Here is a 22,123-nt window from a genome sequence, read left to right on the forward strand (position 1 = left end):
TTATCATTTTATAACTTATGAAGTCACCTGCATGGCACAGTGGCAAGAGCATCTGCTCGAGAGTCATGAGTAAGGAGTTGATCCATAAATTGCTGGTTCGAAATCCCACAGTCGGACATAGATGAGACTGTATATACAGAGGTCCTGTGTTGCAGTAGGTGCTAGTACCAAAAAGATCCCTCATTGCTCAATTAGCCATGTATGCCAAGTAAAGGACAAAATTTGCAGCTCTCCACCGACAAATGTTGGCTTCCCCGTATAAGTGAAAATTTCTCAAGAAGAATGTTAAACAACGTACAAATAAACAATAAACTATAGAGCCTTTGAGTATGCAAATTCTTTTTTTCTGAGAAAGGGATCCTCAAATGATGTTTAGATATGGTTCATATGAGTAGAAAAGTACTGTATCATCCCAGCTAGTCTTCATGAATTCAGCAACCATTTGTTATATGGCCTGAAAAATATAAAATGTTAATGCATTAAAATAAAACTATATGATTGATATTTTTATAATTCATCATAAATTCATTGAATCAATAAAATAAAGTCACACTTGTTATCTTGAAATGCTCATGGGACTGCTGAAAAAACTGAGATATCCAAGAGATTCAGGGTAAGATATATAGAAGAAAAAAAATGTCGTTCAAGGGACTTTAAAATGACTTTGATATCTCAATGTGTTCAAAATATCACTCAGTGTCAACTGTCAAAGATATATACCAAAGTTCAACTCTAAACAGAGTACATAAAATTCATATACATGTATGCCATTTACAATTGCTAATTCAATCTATCATTGTTCATTAATAATCTGCATGAGAAAGAGATATGTGCAAAATGAGCAAATTAAACTAACAAAAGTAAATCATATATATATGCAATTCCAAGTGTTTGCAAATCATTCATCCAATTTGTAATACTGTCATGAACGTCAACATACCCTAGGTTGTCAAAGTTTTTTGATTTTAAGATACTGTTGTTTAACTGTACTTATTTAGACTGCACTGTATTCACGTGTTTCCCAACAGTATACATTTTTCACATTATCTGAAATCCATCATTACTATCATGATGAGAGTTATGCCCCTTTTCTATAACCCCAAAATATTGCTTTCCCGCACCTCAGATCTCCACATTTTTTCCTTATTCAAAATAAGGAAAAAATGCGGACGGGAGTATTTGGACTAATTTTCCGCATTCATTCCAGATTTTCTCCGTATTCAAATTTCCAGATTTTCTCCGTATTCAAAATATGGAGAAAATGTGGATGGGAGTATTTGGACTCTTTTTCCGTATTCTCTCCAGATTTCCGCATTTCCATATATACAAAATATGGAGGTATTTACTTGGTTGATAAAATGCGGAAATACAGAAATCTGGAGAAAATACAGAGTTAATCACATGGTTATAAAATGGCTAATAAAACCGCTACATGATGCATACATACATAAATATTTACAAAACCATCAACAATGTGCAAAATTATATACAATTTATTATATCATTATGAGAAAAAAACATATAAATGAATGAACAAAATTACACATTATGTTCATGAGCAATGTATTGGATCTTATATCTTTGACAAACAAATAGGAGCATGTATGGAAAAAAAACTGGAACTCTTATTTAAGCCACAAGTTCATCATGGAAAAAATGTGGCATTTTTTAATATTCATATTAAATAAATGGAAATTTATTCATTCTATTTAAGCAAAAGTGGGAGTGAAATGTTCAACACTATTAGGTATTGGGGAAAAAATAACAATTGACATAGCATTGAATATTTACAAAACAAGAAAAAACTTTAGACATTTTTTATCAATCTGGATCACATTTGCCATTTTCTACCTGCATCCCTGATTCATATTTCTCACAATTCAATTTATATCTCAGGTCTGTGCTTTACACCCATCTGTCCAATAAAAATTTTCTTCAGACTTCTTTGTAATTTGTAAGGTCTCTGCATGTTTAATTTCTTGCAGCAGCACTTGCGGTCGAATTGTCAAATCCTATCAATTAAAAAAAAAGTTCTTAAATTATAATGGTGCAATATTAATAATATTTAAATTCATTGCTTTTATTCCTTTTAAAATCTTTTTATAAACACAAGTTTGGGTTCTTCAATTTAATATCAATTTGTTTAAAATATTATTTATAATAATGACAATCATAGTTGACTGTTTTTAATTAAACAAGCAATAAAAAAAGAAATAAAAGAATATATATACCTCAGACATAACCATCCATGGACCAAGCTTTAAGCCCGTTAAAATCGCAGTAAGTTGAATAAGCACTTATTCTTTTTCAGAAATCTCCTCCTCATGCACAGACGCTACCAAAAAAAAAAATGTATGGTAAATCATTGCTAGAGATTACAGCCCATGGCTCACCAAAATTAACACCTTTAATTGTGGTTAACCATAATAAAATTCTATGAGCTGATTGAAAGTTTTGAATCATGGGCATATTGGCTGAAACGTACATAGCCTGGTAGCTCAGTCCTAGGCCTAGAGTATTTATTTTCATCATCACAGTGACACACATGTTAAAAAAAATATGACTGACCTACCGCATATGAAATACGTGTATCTGCATCTTTTGGTTGATACAGCAATACGATCTCAGGCTGTCTGGTCAACAAACTTCTTCCTTTAGACAGAGCAGACGTTGCAACATGGAGGCCAAGGTTAAATTTTGGCGGTCTGTTGTTTAAATTAATTGATCACTGAGCCCGACTTTTTGAAACATTCTTCCGATCCCGATCAAATTGTACATAACATTCAGGAGAAACAGAGAACTGCTGTTAACTCCAAGACAGTTTTTATGCACCCAAATTTTTTTTGGGCGCATATTGTTTTTGTCCTGTCTGTCTGTTTAGCTGTATGTCTGTCTGTTTGTTTGTCTGTTGTCAACTTTAACCTTCGCCATAACTTTTGAACCATGAGACTTAGAGACTTCATATTTGGTATGGATACTCCACTACAAAAACACTTTCAACTGACACCAAGGTCAATGACCTTATGACCTTGACTGTGACCTATATGCTAAAAATAGCTTTTTCGAACTTTCGCTATAACTTTAAAACCGTGAGAGATAGAGACTTCATATTTGGTATGCATACTCCACTAATTAGGCACCTTCAACCGACACCAAGATCAATGACCTTGTGACCTTGACTGTGACCTATGTGCTAAATATAGCTTTTTTCGAATTTTCGCCATAACTTTTGAACCATAGATGATAGAGACTTAATATTTGGTATGCATACTACACTAAATAATAAAGTGCTTTCAAATGACACCAAGAACAATGATTGTGTGACCTTGACTGAGACCCATTTGCTAAAAATTGCTTTTTAGAACTTGATGTTGCCGCCAGGTGCTACTGTGTCTCACAAACACATCTTGTTCTTGATGAAAAAATTCTAAGTCCAGAGCTCCGTATTTTTTCCGGATGAAAAATATTCTAAGTTAAGAGTTCAATATTTTTCCAGATGAAAAATAGACTAAGTCCAATTCTCCGTATTATTTCCGTTTATTTTCCGGATTATTTCCGTTATTTTCTGCTTTTCCGTATTGTTAATTTTCTCCGTATTTTTTTCCACATTTTTTCCATATTAAAATGAGGAAAAAATGCGGAATAATGCGGAAATCTGGAGATCTGAGGTGCGGGTTCTTTCTGAAAATTTTAGCTTTTTTGAACTTACATAGATATCAACTAAAGTCTCCATAAAATAGGTATTTAAATTATGAAAACTTGTATTATTTTAATCTCTACTTAACTTAAAAGCCAAGAAATAAACAAAATGCTTTCCCAATATTTACATAGGACTTTCAAGATAAACATTCTGTTTCTAATTATGGCACATCCATTACCCTTGATTCTGGGATTCTGTACTAGGATGTATTCGTTCAAAAAATATGATGTATCATGGCCCTGATAATCTTGAATAGATTTCGTAATAAAAGGCTTCAGCCTTAAATATTCCAGAATAAAACTTTGACCCCCCACTGTGGACCCACCCTACCCTATAGCTATATGATCTGAACAAATCTAAATCTGCTCTTAACTATCTCAGAGTGACTAATAATGACCTGCCTATTCTTGAAAAGAATTAAGATTTAATTTTTTGTCTACGGATTACTATTGTTCTCTCTATTTTATTGCTGTACTCTATATACAGCAGAACTCGTTTAGTACGAACACGGATATTGTGAATTTACGGTTATAGAGAAGTCATCTTGGAGCACCAGCTATATAAATTTAATGACTTTCTTACACGGTTATAACGAATTACAGATATGGCGAAGTAATTTCAAAGGTCCCAGTGACTTCGTTATAACCGAGTTTTACTGTATATCAATAACATATCATCACCAGTAATCAACATACCTTCTCTTTGGACTTGACATCCATTCCTAGATTCTCGTGGTTGAAGCTTTCATCAATTTGTTTTGTTACAGCTGAACTACAAATATGATTAATAAGTTAATACAATCCTCTACGTTTAATTAATCCATATAAAATACAAGCATTTGCAATAATGTGGAAAGAAAACTGAATGAAAAATACTGACAAATATCAATGCACTACATGCAAATCAGAAAAATATGTAATGCAATCATTTACAGTTTGGATAATATGCTGATTATGTATCAACATAATTTTCAGTTCATTAAATTGTTTGCTGAAACAGACAACCAACTGTATTTATAAATTATCTTTTAATGGATTTTCTTCTGCCTTAATTTGAACTTACATGTACTTAATTATGCAGCATGATAATGTGAGATTTTTTTCCACCCATTCTTTATTATTGAAGTATCTGCTGGAAATAGAACAGAATGTGATTAAATCTCTTGAGAATTAAACAAAAACAAAAATCACTGATGCATGATTTTCAATTATATTGACCGTTTTATCAACATCTCTCTCTCTCTCTCTCTCTAACTATATATAACTTTACACAGGATTCTTTTATACATTGATATACCTGTACATGTAGATATTGGAGTAATTGGGCATGCTTAATATTTTTATTTGTTTATTCCAATCAGCATGATCAGGATGATAATAATTAAATAATAATGTTGCATATTAAATATGTTATAATTTTTCCTTACAGTTACATATACAATACTCACAACAGGCAAACCTTGAACTAGCACATCACTGTCTTCAGAGTATATCCTGCAAGAAACATTTGATCACTGCACATTACAAATGAATTGATTTGATTTTCTTTTTTAAAAGTTTATATTTGCTTTTTTTTTTATTTTAATGAAATTATAATTTTTGTGCATTTAATACAGTATCATCACTATCATATGCATACAAATTGAAGACCATTTTTAAATTCAATCAACTATGTCATTCTTCAAAAGAAATGACATACACTGAATACATGTAAAGATCATTGAAGCCCATATTTTAAAAGTGGAGAAAAAAATATATTTTCTTGTGTGTATAATTTGTGTGGGATGGTGCATATCATTAAAAAAACAAACAACAAAAAAGGACGGAATGTCTCAATAGCTGACTTTACAATGCAAGGCTAAAAAATAATTGAAGGCCCACTGGACTGGGGTCAGTGATTTTTGTTTTACCTAGGATAGTACATGGTAGGGGGCATCTGTCTTTTGGGTCAGTTCTATGTACATGTATAACAAAATACAATTATAGTTGGGCTAGTAACTTGACAGGCTTGTTTCAAAGTTCTGTCATTTCGGAATCCTATTTTGTTTAGATTAATTATTTGTCCAACTGTGTATCACATTAAATAAACAAAATATAACTATTACATTTATCATGATTATTATTATTATTATTATGGTTTTGGGTCAGTCTCTTTTTATTAAATCTAGTAACCTGGGAGTGGGATAGTGATATTATGATGATCTGACCAGTAAAAAGCCTGAGTGAGCAGTGAAAGAAAACTATTTCTAGCCTGGGCCTACAATGATTTCACATTTGTGCTTCATTACATACATTTTCTAAATTCAATAATGTTTGTTTATTTAACCTTATAGGGTCAATTGTGTTATTTTTGTCATACCTGGAGATGGCTGTTCAAAATGTACTCTACAGCTGTACCTGCAATAGACAAACAAAAAAGAAAATTACTTTTCATTTAACACATTGAAATAATCAAACAATATGTAAATTAAATACATGTATTCTTACAAACAAAAATGCAAAACATCAATGTAAATTATCTTTTAGCAATATCTTTTCATTGCACAGATTGATGCACGCATGCATGTAATTTATTATACCCCCCGCTTGAAAAGCGGGAGGGTATATTAAGTAATCGGTATGTCTGTCCGTCTGTTATGCTTTGGTGTACCCATCTCTTAACCGCTAATTCCTCCAATACCTAGCAATTAACCTCTATTATTTCTAAAAGTTTGTTCCTTGCATTTGGATTATTAATTTTTTTGTAATTATAATAATCTAACTCTGGATTCAGAACCAAATTAAAATCTCCACACCAGATAATGTTACTACACTGCAAATCTTCTATATGATTCTGTATATTTTCAAAAAAATCGGGTTTATCAGTATTCGGAGCATAAATATTACATATCAATACCTCATGGTTCTCTATATTTGTTTTAAGTATAAGATAATTTCCATCTGCATCTCCTTTTTCTGAGATTACTTTGATATCGGTATTAGCATTGATCAAAATAGCAACCCCTCTTGAATTAGTGGTATATGAGCTAAAAAAACATTGGTATCCCCACAAATTTCGAATATCATTTTCCATTTCCGATGAGAAATGAGTGTCTTGCAAACAATATATATTACACTTTAAAGACTTGAGGTAATTAAAAACATCTCTGCGCTTTGCAATATCACCAAGACCTTGACAATTGACTGAAATTATTTTAACCATAGGGTATTTGTATAGAACTAGACATATATGTAAATAAATGACACCCAAAGGGATTTCGGAACCGAGCAGCAGAACAAAGAAAAGAGAAGAGAGAGGAAGAAGAAGAGAAAGGATAGAATAACACAAACATATATATGACAAATGAAAATAGAGTAACTGTGTACAAGTAAAAGTTTACTTTCAAAAGGCAAGTGGCTTGAGTAGCATCATTGGCATGTCCTTCTTCTTTATACGGTCAAAATCGGAAGTAGGAAGGGCGTAATAAATGCGGAGCCCATAGCGGTTAGTCCTTAGAATTCCGGTTTTTTAATTTGTATTCGATATCGTCCAGAATGTCGAATTTCATTCGTTTTTCACCCACACTGGCATACACGAAGCCATTGAAGTACCATGCTGATTTAATCTCCGTGTATTCCATTAGTTTTGCAATGAGTTCGCTGTTTTCCTTTGTCACGTCATCTCCTAACCTCACATTGCCCTCCGACTCTTTGACTTTTGACCTTTTTCGCATAACTTTAGCTTTTTTGTCTGCATTTTTAAATTTTATTAGGATAGGTCTTGGGGCCTTTGGTTTTCCCGGTATGCGATGAATCGCAATAATGTCATTATCATCGATATCTACATCTCCCTTTGATTTCAGTATTTCTTTTGCAACCTGCAAAGTATCTATGCTATGTAGATCCGTTTAGGCAACTTCATGAAACACTTCGTAGATATTCATGGAGAAAAAAGTCTCCATTTAAGCAAAGTAGGCTTGACTTCTTCCTACTGTCAGATTCACTTTTATCAGGATTAGATACATGTACTATAGAACCCAGTTACAGATCAGATCACTCTATTATTTCTCTTTCGCTGATATTTAATGACTTTAAGAGAGGTCGCGGTTTGTGGAAATTTAATAATTCACTGCTTTATGATGAAAATTACTTGAACTGTATTAAGGATGTTATTTTACAAGTCAAAAAACAATATGCAATCTCGGTATACAACTATGACAACCTCCATACAGTGCCAGATGAAAATATATGCTTCACTATCAATGATCAATTATTTTTGGAAACCTTACTATTAGAAATAAGGGGTAAAACTATATCTTATTCAGCATATGTCAAAAAGAAGAGAGAAAATGAGGAAAAATTATTGATCGAGGACATTAAATGTATGGAAGAAAATATTTCTGAAAGTAATTTAGAAGAACTAAATGATAAAAAACAAGAATTAGAAAAAATTAGAAAGCACAAGTTACAAGGTAATTACATAAGAAGTAGAGCAAGATGGATTGAGGAGGGGGAAAAGCCCACTAGTTACTTTTGCAAACTGGAGTCTAGAAATTTTACAAGTAAAATTATACCAAAATTAGAAACAGATAATGGCAAGATTATTCATGATCAGTCACATATTTTGAAAGAAATTAAATCCTTCTATGAAAATCTATACACCATTAAAGAAGAAAATACAGACTTAAATCTAGATAATGAGTTAAATAATACTGATGCTCCCAAACTTTCTTGTGAAGAATCAAACAATTTAGAGGGCGAAATAACCTTGTTAGAAGCCTCGAATACTCTTTATAATATGAAGGCTAACAAATCTCCAGGATCAGATGGTTTTTCCACAGAGTTTTTTAAAATGTTTTGGAAATATATTGGGCATTTTGTTGTAAGATCTATTAACTATGGTTACAGGAATGATATTATGTCTATTACGCAAAGACATGGAGTTATAACTTTATTACCTAAGGGCGACAAGCCAAGACATTTCATTAAAAACTGGCGTCCTATTACATTGCTAAACACTGTATACAAAATAGCATCTGGCTCCATTGCAAACAGATTTAAGAAATATTTAGATAAAATAATCAACCCTGACCAAACTGGTTTTATCTCCAACAGATACATTGGAGAAAACATAAGATTGATATATGATATAATGCACTTTACAGAAGAAGAAGATATTCCAGGACTTTTATTATTAATCGATTTTGAAAAAGCTTTTGATTCTCTTTCCTGGAACTTCATACAAAAAACTTTGCACTTTTTTAATTTTGGCCCTTCCATTAGAAAATGGGTCACTCTTTTCTACACTGACATTAAAGCTACGGTTAATCAAGGAGGTAACTTTTCTGATGTAATTAAAATTCAAAGGGGATGCAGACAAGGAGACCCTTTGTCTCCATATATTTTTCTGATATGCGCTGAGATTTTAGCTATACAAATTAGGAAAAATAAAAAAATAAAAGGTATCACCATTGGAAATGTAGAAAAAAAGATATCTCAACTGGCGGATGATACTTCCCTTATTCTTGACGGAAGTGAGGAGTCTCTTTTAGAAACACTGAATACCTTGAACACTTTTTCGAATATGTCTGGACTATGTATTAATTACTCAAAAACACACACTGTCTGGATTGGATCAAAAAAATACAGTGATGAGGTTTTAATCCCAAATTACCAACTTAATTGGGGAACAACTAGATTTACTTTGTTAGGAATAAATTTTGATGTTGACTTGGAAAAAGTGCCTGAAATAAATTACCAACCAAAGCTAGTACAAATAAAATCCATTCTTAGTCAATGGGGAAAAAGGTTTATAACACCAATAGGAAAAATTACTGTTATAAAGACGTTGGCTTTACCAATATTAAATCATTTACTTATGTCAATCCCAAATCCATCTAATGTTTATTGTAAAAAATTGGAAAAACTTTTTTTCTCATTCTTATGGAATAACTCAACACATAGAGTTAAGAAAGATGTCATTGTTAAAAGCTACGAAGATGGAGGACTGAAAATGATAAATTTATATTCTTTCATTGCTTCATTGAAATTATTTTGGATTAGACATCTGGTTTATACTAATAAAGGGTGGGAAAATTTCATAAAGAATATGAACATGTATAAATTTACATCCTGTGGAATTGAATACATCACTCAACTTATAAAAAGCTTAAAAAATAAATTCTGGATTGATGTGTTCAAGTCCTGGATTGATTTGAATAAAATTTGTAGTAATTCTGAGGTAAATGTGGACTGTCCATTGTTTTATAACCCTAATATCCATATTGGAGGGAAAACCTTTTATAGTAAAAAACTTTTTGACAATAATATTAGATATATCAATGATATCATTGGAGTAGATGGTACCTTTTATAGCTATGAATGCTTTTGCAATATTTATCCAGATGTAAAGATTAATTTTTTAGAATATTCTAGTTTAATCCATGCAGTTAAAGCTTGGATAAAGAGGAGTAATTTTGAGAAAAATTTACAAAAATCAGAAAATCCTCTTATTACATCTAATTGTTATCTGGTATCAAAATGTAAAAAATCAAAAAATTTCTATGAAATATTAAATCAAAACTCTTCTGTGTCAGCTGGTTTTAAGAAATGGATTGAATTATTTGAATTAGATAACAAGGAATCCAAAATAATCCATAAATTACCTTTTAAAATTACAAAAAACTGTAAACTCCAGTGGTTTCAGTACAGAATTCTAAATAAAATATTGGCAACTAATTCATTTTTATTCAAAATCAGAAGGGTAGATTCTAAACAGTGTAATTTTTGTCAAAGAGAAGTAGAGACAATTGAACATATCCTATGGGAATGTGATTTTGTACAACTATTCCTTGAAAATTTTGAATATCATCTTCAACAGAGAAATCTCCAGTTGCCCATAACCAAAAAGAACTTCATTTTAGGCATTAAAGGGAAAAATAATGAAATAGCGAATATTATAGTTTTATGGCTAAAATATTATATTTATACTTCTAGATGTACCGAAAAACCTCTAAATGTGCACTATGCAATATCACATTTAAATCAATTTTACCAAACACAAAAATATATATCATATAAAAATGGTGAAAAAGAAAAATTTGACACTCAGTGGAACAGGTGGAACCAACTCTTTTTCTAGCTCTCTCTACTCTCACTCTCTTCCCCCTCCCCCTCCCTCCCCCCTCTCTCTATCCTCTCTCTCTCTCTCTCTCTCTCTCTTTCTCATATATGTAAAAATACACAATTATGTCACAATGACTAATTATGAATATTCTGTATGAAATGAATTGTGTTTAAAAAAATAAAATTAAAAAAAAAAAAAAAAAATTCCTCCAATACCACTGAGTGATATTTGATGACTTTCACAGAATCTATATTACACATTGCAATTGTGCATCTTCTATTTTACTTTTTGATCAGCCACATATTTGGGGTTTCCCATAGCAAAACATGGACACAGTCATTATATTCATATGAGAATTAGTGGTGATTATCATTTAGTGTCAGAGCTCATTGCTCACAGTACCTCTAGTTTTGTAATATTTATACTACATGTATTTCCGTAGCTACTTTTAGATGGGCAATACTTTAAAAGGGAAAATAGTGGTACACATAGAAATATTCAAAATTTTCATAAACTGCATATGTGATTGCTTGACCGTATGTTGTTTAGAATGTCCCTCTCGAAAATTTTTCACTCGTATGGAGACGCCACCACTTGCCGGTGGAGGGCTACAAATTTTGGGTGAGGGCCTTTGAGCAGGGAGGAATCTTTTTTGTGCCAGCACCTACAGCGACACGGGGCCTCGGTTTATACGGTCTCATCCAAGGACCGGTCTCCATGTCCCACAGTGGGATTTGAATTAGCGATGTAAGGATTGACTCCTTACTTCCCGACTCTAGAGCAGACGCTTTAATCACTGCACCACGTGGGCGACAACTGCATATGTGAAGTTTCATACCTGATATATACACAAGTATGTGAGAACTGCATTGACATCATCTGATCATAAATTCTATGATATTAAATTAGAAAAGTAACAACCATATTTTGATCTGAAGGCTCTAGTGAAAACTGCATGATTGATATAAACAGCTGACACTATTAAAACGGCAAACAAATGTTAACAAACCTTTAATCCTTTATCCAGGTACACATTATATGTGTGGAGGAAATTCGGAAGAACTTCTTGTGCATACACACGAGTACGGATAGAATTAAATTTTAGTCTCTTGGTATTTGAAAAAACACATATGGTTCTCACAAATCACTGGGTATTGATAAGTAAGAATAATGACTTTTATACGCGTAACTCTGCATATGCATGCATAGCAGACTACCTTACAAGTAGGAACGAACTATAGCACACCTGCATTTTCTCTTCAATTTTAGACATGCTATTAACAGCATTTGACAAACATGCCCTAAAATATTTAGCCATTTTGTGCTAGAGGTAATCGAAAAAATAAATGAAATTCTACTTACGAGTGTTTTTGTTCACTAAACCAATGTATGTGGGTTAATCTTGACCATCACAACTACTCCCTTCCACGTGGAAACATGTTTACAAAATCGAGAGGTGCTGTTTTGACACTTTAAAGTGCAATAGCACTTGACAGAATAAGAAACTGCAAACCTACTTTCACTTTTCAGGTAAAGAAACGTTTGTTCTTCAACTTTTTGCAATTTACAAATCTTATAAATCGAGATAACATAAAGTTTTACCTCTTTTTTCATGTTGAATTTCTCTCTCGATTTTCACCTGTAGCATGTTGGTCTCGCTGAATTCTCGCGAGGAAAGCTGTTCGGACGTTTACGGATTTTGTTCATATTTTATTACGTTTATCTCCGAATTCTTCCGATTTATGCTAATGAGGTTAGGAGGTGTGAAAACAATAAGTGGGCCATCTCATCTCATCTCCAATGATGGTCTCCGGAGGAATGGTTGCAGTGCAGTCTTTGTGTCCTATGCAGGTAACCTCCTTTCGTTTGCTTCGTAGTTGTGCACTTTTCTTGCATAGTTTAATCCCACAGAAAACTGCTACATGTACCACATTTTTCCTCTGGGTTACATTTTCACTTATGGTATACGTCACTTGGGTGGCAGCTTGGAATGGGGTTTTCCCAACGGAACTGAAGGTGGCATAATTGTGTCGAGCATCTCCTTCTGCTCTGATGGGGGTAAAGACCGTATCAGGAAGTACACATTTTTCTTTAAGTTCTTGAATATTTTGCCAAATTTTCTTCATACTGTTTTTATATAATTTTTCTCACTTTGTTGCAGGTCTGTTGCATGTTGGCGGCTGATGCTGGTTCAATATTTGCACCAAGAAGCATATCATGCATACCCTCTGTTGTGAGACAGGTACCCAGGTGACCGACAGCCATGGCCACATTCAGCTGCACAGCTAGCTCTTCATCCCCTGCCAGATCTTCTCACCTCTTCGTAAAGCTTTTCTTGGTGACTGGTATAGTGGCGTTTCTTAATCGGATGGAAAGGATCCATGCCAGGCCTTGTTTTTCGTCCCCATGCTGATTCCAGTCCAGTGAACCATCACAGTCTGGAAACTTATGTGAGTGTACTATAAATGCATTGTTCCACAATTTAGCAGTCTTTTCTTGGTAAAATACTTTGTATAATTTTGAATTTGGGTCAACTGACACAGATTCCATGTAGGTGTCTACTGGCTGGACCTCACTTGGCCCGGATCGTAGAAACTTCATCTCGCTGCTTTGACTCTCTGCATCTATAACTGCAAACAATCCATTTTTCTGTGGCGGTACAATGTCCTGAAACTCCTCTTTACTTAGTCTTCTTATGGGAACTAGAAGTTGGTCTGGGCTGGTGGTCCCTATTTTCTTCTGGTCTTTGTTGTGAGGAATTCTTTCTTTTTTGTATTGTTGTTGATGCAACCATTTTGGTCTTTTTTGGCATGATAATTATTAGCTCACCTGAGCCAAAGGCTCAAGTGAGCTTTTCTGATCAAAATTTGTCCATTGTCTGTCGTCGTTGTCGTTGTTGTCGTCGTTAACTTTTCACATTTTCATCTTCTTCTCAAGAACCACTGGGCCAATTTCAACCAAACTTGGCACAAAATATCATTATATGAAGGGGATTCAAGTTTGTTCAAATGAAGGGCCACGCCCTTTTCCAAGGGGAGATAATCATGAATTTGTTAAAAATTAATGGCATTTTTAAAAAATCTTCTTCTCCAGAACCGCTGGGCCAGGAAAGATGAAACTCATGTGGAAGCATCCTCAGGTAGTGTAGATTCAAGTTTGTTCAAATCATGACCCCCGGGGCAAGGGTGGGGCCAAAATGGCCGACCCAAGTTTTACATAGGAATATATAGGAAAAATCTTTAAAAATCTTCTCCAGAACCACTGGGCTAGGAAAGATGAAACTCATGTGGAATCATCCTCAGATAGTGTAGATTCAAGTTTGTTCAAATCATGACCCCCCGGGGCAAGGGTGGGGCCAAAATGGCCGACCAAAGTTTTACATAGGAATATATAGGAAAAATCTTTAAAAATCTTCTTCTCCAGAACCACTAGGACAGGAAAGATGAAACTCATGTGGAAGCATCCTCAGGTAGTGTAGATTCAAGTTTGTTCAAATCATGACCCCCGGGGCAAGGGTGGGGCCAAAATGGCCGACCCAAGTTTTACATAGGAATATATAGGAAAAATCTTTAAAAATCTTCTCCAGAACCACTGGGCTAGGAAAGATGAAACTCATGTGGAAGCATCCTCAGGTAGTGTAGATTCAAGTTTGTTCAAATCATGACCCCCCGGGGCAAGGGTGGGGCCAAAATGGCCGACCAAAGTTTTACATAGGAATATATAGGAAAAATCTTTAAAAATCTTCTTCTCCAGAACCACTAGGACAGGAAAGATGAAACTCATTTGGAAGCATCCTCAGGTAGTGTAGATTCAAGTTTGTTCAAATCATGACCCCCGGGGCAAGGGTGGGGCCAAAATGGCCGACCCAAGTTTTACAAAGGAATATATAGGAAAAATCTTTAAAAATCTTCTTCTCCAGAACCACTGGGCTAGGAAAAATGAAACTCATGTGGAATCATCCTCAGGTAGTGTAGATTCAAATTTGTCCAAATCATGACCCCCGGCCCTGGGGCAAGGGTGGGGCCAAAAAGGCCGACCCAAGTTTTACATAGGAATATATAGGAAAAATCTTTAAAAATCTTCTTCTCCAGAACCACTGGGCTAGGAAAGATGAAACTCATGTGGAAGCATCCTCAGGTAGTGTAGATTCAAGTTTGTTCAAATCATTACCCCAGGGGCAAGGGTGGGGCCAAAATGGCCGACCCAAGTTTTACATAGGAATATATAGGAAAAATCTTTAAAAATCTTCTTCTCCACAACCACTGGGCCAGGAAAGATGAAACTCATGTGGAATCATCCTTAGGTAGTGTAGATTCAAGTTTGTTCAAATCATGACCCCAGGGGCAAGGATGGGGCCAAAATGGCCGACCCAAGTTTTACAAAGGAATATATAGGAAATATCTTTAAAAATCCTTCTCAATTACCACTGGGCAAGGAAAGATGAAACTGATAGGGAAGCCATCCTCAGGTAGTGTAGACTCAAGTTTTTTCAAATCATGACCCCCGGCCCTGGGGATAGGGTGGGGCCAAAATGGCCGACCCAAGTTTTACATAGGGATATATAGGGAAACCTTTTAAAATCTTCTTTTCAAGTACTTCAAAGCTATGATTAGTGATACCTGGGGTATTTATATGGAATCATCCTCAGGTAGTGTAGATTCTAGTTTGTTCAAATGATGAACGCCTGGAAGGGGGGAAGGGGGGAGTAAATTCAAGCCTGATGTGCTCAGGTGAGCGCTGTGGCCCCTGGGCCTCTTGTTTAACTGTATACTTGTAGACTTTTTCTAAGAAAATGCTATTGTATGTGGTGTACATTTTTAAGTATTGTAAACTTTTGTATTGTTTATTTATTTTAGAGCTGTCAGGTCTTATAAGAGAAACTCCATTCTTTGATGACTGATGGAAAAGCCTCATCATCCCCCATCTTTATCTTTAATCACCAGCCATTCATCAGTGATCAGTGTTACCAAAGCTCCAAGGTACGTTATTGAAGTCTCTTTTGACACCATTTTTTCTAGTCTCTGCATGACTTTGTTTTACAATTAAGATTTTCACTTTTTAGCTCACCTGAGCCGAAGGCTCAAGTGACCTTTTCTGATCACATTTTGTCCGTCGTCCGTTCGTCTGTCTGTCCGTCTGTAAACTTTTCACATTTTTGACTTCTTCTCAAGAACCACTGGGCCAATTTTGACCAAACTTGGTACAAAGCATCCTTGGGTGAAGGGGAATCTAAATTGTTAAAATGAAGGGACATATCCCCTCGCAAGGGGAGATAATCAAGAAAGGACAAAAATAGGGTGGGGTCATTAAAAAATCTTCTTCTCAAGAACCACTGGGCCAGTAAAGCTGAAACTTATGTGGAAGCATCCTGGGGTAGTGTAGATTTTAAATTGTTCAAATCATGACCCCCGGGGGAAGGGCGGGGCCACAATGGGGAATCAAAGTTTTATATAGAAATATATAGGAAAAATCTTTGAAAATCTTCTCAAGAACCACTGGGCCAGAAAAGCTGAAACTTATGTGGAAGCATCCTGGTATAGTGTAGATTCTAAATTGTTCAAATCATGACCCCCGGGGGAAGGGTGGGGCCACAATGGGGAATCAAAGTTTTATATAGAAATGTGTAAGAAAAATCTTTAAAAATCTTTTCAAGAACCACTGGGTCAGAAATGCTGAAACTTATGTGGAAGCATCCTGGTATAGTGTAGATTCTAAATTGTTCAAATCATGACCCCCGGGGGAAGGGCGGGGCCACAATGGGGAATCAAAGTTTTACATAGAAAGATATAGGAAAAATCTTTGAAAATCTTCTTCTCAAGAACCACTGGGCCAGAAAAGCTGAAATTTATGTGGAAGCATCCTGGTATAGTGTACATTCTAAATTGTTCAAATCATGACCCCCGGGGGAAGGGCGGGGCCACAATGGGGAATCAAAGTTTTATATAGAAATATATAGGAAAAATCTTTAAAAATGTTCTTCTCAAGAACCACTGGGCCAGAAAAGCTGAAACTTATGTGGAAGCATCCTGGTATAGTGTAGATTCTAAATGTTCAAATCATGACCCCCGGGGGAAGGGCGGAGCCACAATGGGGAATCAAAGTTTTATATAAAAAGACTATAGGAAAAATCTTTGAAAATCTTCTTCTCAAGAACCACTGGGCCAGAAAAGCTGAAATTTATGTGGAAGCATCCTGGTATAGTGTAAATTCTAAATTGTTCAAATCATGACCCCCGGGGGAAGGGCGGGGCCACAATGGGTAATCAAAGTTTTACATAGAAAGATATAGGAAAAATCTTTGAAAATCTTCTTCTAAAGAACCACTGGGCCAGAAAAGCTGAAACTTATGTGGAAGCATCCTGGTATAATGTAGATTCTAAATTGTTCAAATCATGACCCCCGGGGGAAGGGTGGGGCCACAATGGGGAATCAAAGTTTTATGTAGAAATGTATAAGAAAAATCTTTGAAAATATTCTTCTCAAGAACCACTGGGCCAGAAAAGCTGAAACTTATGTGGAAGCATCCTGGTATAATGTAGATTCTAAATTGTTCAAATCATGACCCCCGGGGGAAGGGCGGGGCCACAATGGGGAATCAAAGTTTTACATAGAAAGATATAGGAAAAATCTTTGAAAATCTTCTTCTCAAGAACCACTGGGCCAGAAAAGCTGAAACTTATGTGGAAGCATCCTGGTATAGTGTAGATTCTTAATTGTTTAAATCATGACCCCTGGGGGAAGGGCGGGGCCACAATGGGGAATCAAAGTTTTATATAGAAATATATAGGAAAAATCTTTGAAAGTTTTCTTCTCAAGAACCACTGGGCCAGAAAAAGTGAAGCTTATGTGGAAGCATTTTTGGGTAGTGTAAATTCTAAATTGTAGGAATCATGACCCCCGGGGGAAGGGTGGGGCCATTATAGGGAATCAAAGTTTTACATAGAAATATATAGGAAAAATCTTTGAAAATCTTCTTCTCAGGAACCACTGGGCCAAAAAAGCTGAAACATATGTGCCCATGGAGAGTTCATGGGGTAGTGTAGATTTCAAAATGTCTAAATTATGATCAGTGGGGTAGGGTGGGGATGCATTATGTATAACAAGGGGGAAATCTGGTAAAGAACAGAATGGTCAAAGCTTCTCAGGTGAGCGATGTGGCCCATGGTTTCCGAAATGAGGCATCACATCAAGTCCTTCAGCAAAAGGGAGCTGAAAGTGACTGATGAGGAAAATCGACGCTTCTTTCCTTTGGAAAAGGACATAAGAAACCTTATGGATTTTTTTAAGGAGCAGACTAGGTATCTATTTCAGTATTACAGCTTCCTTTCTTTATGAGCCTTTGGCTCAGAGGAGCTAAATAACAAGACCTGTTGATTGAGTTTTGTATTTGTTGTAATTTAATTTTTAGGCAATGTTTGTAAATCTTATTTATACATGTACAGTAAAACTCGGTTATAACAAAGACGCTTGGACCTGTAAAATTTCTTTGATATATCCGTAATTCGTTATATCCGTATAAGGAATTTGTTAAATTTATATAGCTGGAGATCCAAGATAACTTCGCTATATCCTTGAATTTGCATTATTTGTGTTAGTACTAAACGAGTTTTACTGTACATAAACTATTATAAAATATATGTAATTGTGGATGTTTTAACTATACAAAAATCAAAGTTTTTACAATTCAGGTTTTCAAAAGACGACAAAGAGAATTTAAGACAAATTATTGAAAACTTTAAGGCAGCAAATGAGGAGGATAGCTTTTATCTTGATATATCAGGGTATGGAATATATATTTTTTGTTTATACTTGAATTAAAAAGAATGCTACAAAAAATTAATAGGGGCATACTGTATTAATTGTCCATTGCTGTGTTTATAAAAACAATTCATAGAAGTGTGCCTGTGTAAGAGTTTAAACATACCGGTAAGAATAATTTTATGAAAATCCCATATATAAGAACCTCGATCAATAGATTAAAAATTGGGGGGGAAATATTCCTCGCAATGATGTATTTAGTACTTGACATAATTTGAATTAGATAAAACATGGCTGTATTTATCATAATATGTATTTTTTCAGTTTGTTTGAATTGATTTAAAATAAGACATTGCAAATGTACACTTTGCAGAACTGAAGAATTCCTCTTTGTTGGGCAGACAGAGTCTCAGAAAAGGCTCCTTAAAATGTATGGCCAGGAAATATTGCCTTTTAGATGCCAACTACAATACTACCAAGTACAATTTGCCTGCCTTTTTTGTATGTGTGAACACAAACGTTGGCTATTCCACCATTGGATGCTTCATTACTGCAGATGAAACAAAAGCTTCCATCAAAAGAGGTCTGCAGTATTTGAAGCAGTGGAATGCAAACTGGGATCCCAAATTCTTCATGACTGACTTTGATACGTCAGAAATAGGTGCTCTAGAGGAAACTTTCCCAGGTATCAATAGTTTTGGATTACAGAAGATTATGATTAGAAGTTATTATTAAAGTGCTGATCAAAATCTGTTGAAATATTAGTTTTTGAAACTATCTATCTGTAGTTGATAAATCAAGTTTTACTTTGATATTAATATAATGCATGCACATTTTCTACTAAAATACTATCTATTACAGGCTAAGTTTGGTAAGTTACCATCAACTAGATTAAGATTTGTACAGATGTGGGCTTTTTGTCTCGTGTGCTCCTATCCAAACACCTTCTTAAAAATTCTTTGATCATTCATCATTTTTCATTTTTCCATCATAAAATCACATATAGCTAGTATAATCAGATAAGATCAATCATGGTATTTTGAAGTAATTTAACACATGTATTTTCCTAACTTCACTTCACTTACAACTCATAATAACCACATACATGTGCTAAATGCAAATTTGTGTATCAATTTTGCATTCTCTTTCCTTCTCTCTGTTTCTCTGTGTATAGAATTTAATAAATATAGGCTATATTGGTAAAGGTTTTTTTTTATGTTAGGAAGATATATATATCTATATGGAAGTATGTACCACAGTAGTCATTTATGAATAATTATTCTTTTTATATCTTTGAGGTTTGTATAGATAAAATTGCCTAAAACAAAAACACTTAGTCATGTTAGTTGTAAACAATCTTTTTCAGTTTCAGTTGCTTTTAATATTGTTGAAAACTATGGTAAACCTACAATTATAGCCAACTCACTTTAGTATGCTAAAAAAATTGAAATAATTTTCTCTAACTATTACTGTTACTTTAGTTCATTGTGGATATGTGATTTTTTTTTCATGCCAACCAGGAGACATTTGAGTGTGATTTGAAATACTCATAAGTATATATGTTCATATATTAACATTCAAAATTTGTCTAGCAAGTGCAGTATGTATGTAACATTAAGGCAATGTGTGTGTGTGGTTTGTTTTTTTGTTTTTTAGCTCACCTGAGCCGAAGGCTCAAGTGAGCTTTTCTGATCACATTTTGTCCGTCGTCCGTCCGTCTGTCCGTCCGTCCGTCCGTCTGTAACCTTTTCACATTTTCGACTTCTTCTCAAGAACCAATGGGCCAATTTTAACCAAACTTGGTACAAAGGATCCTTGGGTAAAAGGGAATTTAAATTGTTAAAATGAAGGGCCAAGCCCCCTTATAAGGGGAGATAATCAAAAAAGACAAAAATAGGATGGGGTCACTAAAAAATCTTCTTTTCAAGAACCACTGGGCCAGGAAAGCTGAAACTTATGTGGAAGCATCCTTGGGAAGTGTAGATATTAAATTGTTAAAATCATGACCCCTGGGGGTAGGGCATGGCTACAATAGGGAATCCAAGTTTTACATAGAAATATATAGAACAAATCTTTAAAAATCTTCTTCTCAAGAACCACTGGGCCAGGAAAGCTGAAACTTATGTGAAAGCATCCTTGGGTAGCGTAGATATTAAATTCTTAAAATCATGACCCCCGGGGGTAGGGCGGGGCCCCAATAGGGAATCCAAGTTTTACATAGAAATATATAAAACAAATCTTCAAAAATCTTCTTCTCAAGAACCACGGGGCCAGGAAAGCTGAAACTTATGTGGAAGCATACTTGGGTAGTGTAGATATTAAATTGTTAAAATCATGACCCCCGGGGGTAGGGCGGGGCCCCAATGTGGAATCAATGTTTTACATAGAAATATATAAAACAAATCTTTAAAAATCTTCTTCTCAAGTACCACTGGGCCAGGAAAGCTGAAACTTATGTGAAAGCATCCTTGGGTAGCGTAGATATTAAATTGTTAAAATCATGACCCCCGGGGTTGGGCGGTGCCCCAATAGGGAATCCAAGTTTTACATAGAAATATATAGAACAAATCTTTAAAAATTTTCTTCTCAAGAACCACGGAGCCAGGAAAGCTGAAACTTATGTGGAAGCATACTTGGGTAGTGTAGATATTAAAAATTGTTAACATCATTACCCCTGGGGGTAGGGCGGGGCCACATTAAGGAATCCAAATTTTACATAGAAATATACAGTACAGGCAACAAATCTTTAACCGCGTCCCCTCCGCGGTGTAAATCCTTTCCGCGACACCGTCGCGGGTTTTGATCGCGGTGCTACCTGAACCGTGTTTACACCGCGGCGGAAAGCACCATTATTCTTAGCTTAGATGTTCTTACCTGTAAAGTATTGTCATGATCGTGTCGAAATGAGGGGGGGGGGGGGAGGATTACGATCACATTAATATTAACAGATTTATACCATTACATGGATTCTTTAAAAATTCATTTTTAAGTTTTATCAAATTGTTTAATAAAAAAAAATCTTTCTTTTTTTTTTTTTACCAAAGGTCACTCAAAATTAATTAATTCTCAAAAACGTCTGTTAACAGTAATACATGTACAGTATAGGATGAAATAAAGTCGAATAATTTATCGAATATATTAACTTAAAGTTTATTTTCAAAATCAATAATTCCATCCCAAATGATCTTCAAATTGCTAAAAAGGTATGATTAAAATTTAAAGAATGCTATGATATCGCTTCTCTTTATATGCACTGTAATCCGGCGTTCACAGCCCGTGCAGTTGCAGTTACATGTACATGTAGCTATGTGTTTATTTATCTGCGAGATTATATCAGTCATTTGAAATATATAGAAAAACCGTTACTTTTATACATGTCTGTTATAAATAACAGCATGAAAAACGATGATAGATAGTGATACATAATTACGATTAAATTTTAACAAAACACGCCTAAGTGTAGGAATACCGTTGCTCCATTATTATGCGCTACACTGTAAGACTATGAACTAAATATTGACGATTTTTTTTTTGTGGAGTGGGGGGGGGGGTTCTTGTTAAT

At 34.7% G+C, this 22,123-nt stretch overlaps 3 long non-coding RNA genes across 4 annotated transcripts; 1 reads left to right on the top strand and 2 right to left on the bottom strand.

The window, feature by feature from the left end:
• Positions 1-310: 310 nt before the first annotated feature.
• Positions 311-12,576, bottom strand: LOC134239714 (uncharacterized). 2 transcript variants are annotated; one of them, XR_009986276.1, is made up of 5 exons: positions 12,407-12,576; positions 6,059-6,096; positions 5,148-5,193; positions 4,396-4,471; positions 311-454 (listed from the first exon to the last, which is right to left on the bottom strand). It is a non-coding gene; the product is annotated as an uncharacterized LOC134239714 (long non-coding RNA). The 2 variants fall into 2 exon arrangements; XR_009986277.1 differs by lacking the exons at positions 6,059-6,096; positions 12,407-12,576 and having other exon boundaries at positions 5,148-5,248.
• Positions 1,479-2,981, bottom strand: LOC134239713 (uncharacterized). Its single transcript, XR_009986275.1, has 3 exons — positions 2,573-2,981; positions 2,232-2,335; positions 1,479-2,012 (listed from the first exon to the last, which is right to left on the bottom strand). It is a non-coding gene; the product is annotated as an uncharacterized LOC134239713 (long non-coding RNA).
• Positions 12,571-19,700, top strand: LOC134239715 (uncharacterized). The gene is made up of 6 exons (XR_009986278.1): positions 12,571-12,655; positions 12,966-13,254; positions 15,661-15,783; positions 18,492-18,584; positions 18,935-19,246; positions 19,423-19,700. It is a non-coding gene; the product is annotated as an uncharacterized LOC134239715 (long non-coding RNA).
• The last annotated feature ends 2,423 nt before the right edge of the window (positions 19,701-22,123 follow it).

This window comes from Saccostrea cucullata, unplaced genomic scaffold (assembly GCF_032062105.1).
Source record: "Saccostrea cucullata isolate Sc308-1 unplaced genomic scaffold, CSIRO_AGI_Scuc_v1 ctg2182, whole genome shotgun sequence".
NCBI classification, from domain to species: domain Eukaryota; kingdom Metazoa; phylum Mollusca; class Bivalvia; order Ostreida; family Ostreidae; genus Saccostrea; species Saccostrea cuccullata.